Raw genomic sequence first — 2,500 nt, 5'->3', positions numbered from 1 at the left:
CGAGCAAAATAAGTAAATGTTAACAAAATTGTAAAAATCCAATTTAGTTCATCTATGTTCTTGAGTATTGAAACTGTTTAAAAAACAACCAAGCACAACAACCCAGTAGGAAAAAAATTTAAATTTGCTGACCAAGTCTAGAGATACGCAACTTAAATTCTCTTGCCCAGTTACAAAGAATCTTGTCACGTTGACATCGATTGTTCAGCCATTTGTCGGCTCGTTGGTCTAGGGGTATGATTCTCGCTTTGGGTGAGAGAGGTCCCGGGTTCAAATCCTGGACGAGCCCGGAAGAACTTGATGGTTGCATTGTCTGACATTAGTCGAGCAAAATAAGTGAATGTTAACAAAATTATAAAAATCCAATTTAGTTCATCTATGTTCTTGAGTATTGAAACTGTTTAAAAAACAACCAAGCACAACAACTCAGTAGGAAAAAACAGGCATTTTGCTGACCAAGTCTAGAGATACGCTGCTTAAATTCTCTTGCCCAGTTACAAGGGATCTTGTCACAATGACATCGATTGTTCAGGCATTTGTCGGCTCGTTGGTCTAGGGGTATGATTCTTGCTTTGGGTGCGAGAGGTCCCGGGTTCAAATCCCGGACGAGCCCGGAAGAACTTCATGGTTGCTTTTTCTGTTGTTGTTGGAGAAAAATAAGTGATTGTTAACAAAATTGTACCAACCCAATTTAGTTCATCTATGTTCTTGATTATTGAAACTGTTTAAAAAACAACCAAGCACAACAACTCAGTAGGAAAAAACGGGCATTTTGCTGACCAAGTCTAGAGATACGCTGTTTAAATTCTCTTGCCCAGTTACAAGAGATCTTGTCACGTTGATATCGATTGTTCAGCCATTTGTCGGCTCGTTGGTCTAGGGGTATGATTCTCGCTTAGGGTGCGAGAGGTCCCGGGTTCAAATCCCGGACGAGCCCGGAAGATCTTGATGGTTACATTGTCTGTCATTATTCGAGCAAAATAAGTAAATTTTAACAGAATTGTAAAAATCCAATTTAGTTCATCTATGTTCTTGAGTATTGAAACTGTTTAAAAAACAACCAAGCACAACAACTCAGTAGGAAAAAACAGGCATTTTGCTGACCAAGTCTAGAGATACGCTGCTTAAATTCTCTTGCCCAGTTACAAGAGATCTTGTCACGTTGACATCAATTGTTCAGCCATTTGTCGGCTCGTTGGTCTAGGGGTATGATTCTCGCTTTGGGTGCGAGAGGTCCCGGGTTCAAATCCCGGACGAGCCCGGAAGAACTTGATGGTTGCATTGTCTGACATTATTCGAGCAAAATAAGTGAATGTTAACAAAATTGTAAAAATCCAATTTAGTTCATCTATGTTCTTGAGTATTGAAACTGTTTAAAAAACAACCAAGCACAACAACCAAGTAGGAAAAAACGGGCATTTTGCTGACCAAGTCTAGAGATACGCTGCTTAAATTCTCTTGCCCAGTTACAAGAGATCTTGTCACGTTGACATCAATTGTTCAGCCATTTGTCGGCTCGTTGGTCTAGGGGTATGATTCTCGCTTAGGGTGCGAGAGGTCCCGGGTTCAAATCCCGGACGAGCCCGGAAGATCTTGATGGTTGCATTGTCTGTCATTATTCGAGCAAAATAAGTAAATGTTAACAAAATTGTAAAAATCCAATTTAGTTCATCTATGTTCTTGAGTATTGAAACTGTTTAAAAAACAACCAAGCACAACAACTCAGTAGGAAAAAACAGGCATTTTGCTGACCAAGTCTAGAGATACGCTGCTTAAATTCTCTTGCCCAGTTACAAGGGATCTTGTCACGTTGACATCGATTGTTCAGGCATTTGTCGGCTCGTTGGTCTAGGGGTATGATTCTCGCTTTGGGTGAGAGAGGTCCCGGGTTCAAATCCTGGACGAGCCCGGAAGAACTTGATGGTTGCATTGTCTGACATTATTCGAGCAAAATAAGTGAATGTTAACAAAATTGTAAAAATCCAATTTAGTTCATCTATGTTCTTGAGTATTGAAACTGTTTAAAAAACAACCAAGCACAACAACCCAGTAGGAAAAAAATTGAAATTTGCTGACCAAGTCTAGAGATACGCTACTTAAATTCTCTTGCCCAGTTACAAAGAATCTTGTCACGTTGACATCGATTGTTCAGCCATTTGTCGGCTTGTTGGTCTAGGGGTATGATTCTCGCTTTGGGTGCGAGAGGTCCCGGGTTAAAATCCCGGAAGAACTTGATGGTTGCATTGTCTGACATTATTTGAGCTAAATAAGTGAATGTTAACAAAATTGTAAAAATCCAATTTAGTTCATCTATGTTCTTGAGTATTGAAACTGTTTAAAAAACAACCAAGCACAACAACTCAGTAGGAAAAAACGGGCATTTTGCTGACCAAGTATAGAGATACGCTGTTTAAATTCTCTTGCCCAGTTACAAGAGATCTTGTCACGTTGATATCGATTGTTCAGCCATTTGTCGGCTCGTTGGTCTAGGGGTATGATT

General features: G+C 39.9%; 4 non-coding genes across 4 annotated transcripts in view; all 4 read left to right on the top strand.

Moving 5' to 3' along the window:
• The first annotated feature begins 865 nt into the window (after nt 1–865).
• Nucleotides 866–937, top strand: trnap-agg (transfer RNA proline (anticodon AGG)). The gene has a single exon. It is a non-coding gene; the product is annotated as a tRNA-Pro (tRNA).
• A 252-nt stretch (nt 938–1,189) lies between these two features.
• trnap-ugg (transfer RNA proline (anticodon UGG)) lies at nt 1,190–1,261 on the top strand. Its single transcript has one exon. It is a non-coding gene; the product is annotated as a tRNA-Pro (tRNA).
• A 252-nt stretch (nt 1,262–1,513) lies between these two features.
• trnap-agg (transfer RNA proline (anticodon AGG)) lies at nt 1,514–1,585 on the top strand. Its single transcript has one exon. It is a non-coding gene; the product is annotated as a tRNA-Pro (tRNA).
• Nucleotides 1,586–2,475: 890 nt separating this feature from the next.
• Nucleotides 2,476–2,500, top strand: part of trnap-agg (transfer RNA proline (anticodon AGG)) — a 72-nt gene continuing 47 nt past the window's right edge. Inside the window, exon 1 of the tRNA in view lies at nt 2,476–2,500. This exon is cut by the window's right edge and continues 47 nt beyond it. This is a non-coding gene — a tRNA (tRNA-Pro).

This window comes from Pungitius pungitius, chromosome 4 (genome assembly GCF_949316345.1).
Source record: "Pungitius pungitius chromosome 4, fPunPun2.1, whole genome shotgun sequence".
NCBI lineage: Eukaryota > Metazoa > Chordata > Actinopteri > Perciformes > Gasterosteidae > Pungitius > Pungitius pungitius.
Note: the sequence above shows the minus strand (reverse complement) of the source record. Positions and strands in the feature narration are given on the sequence as shown.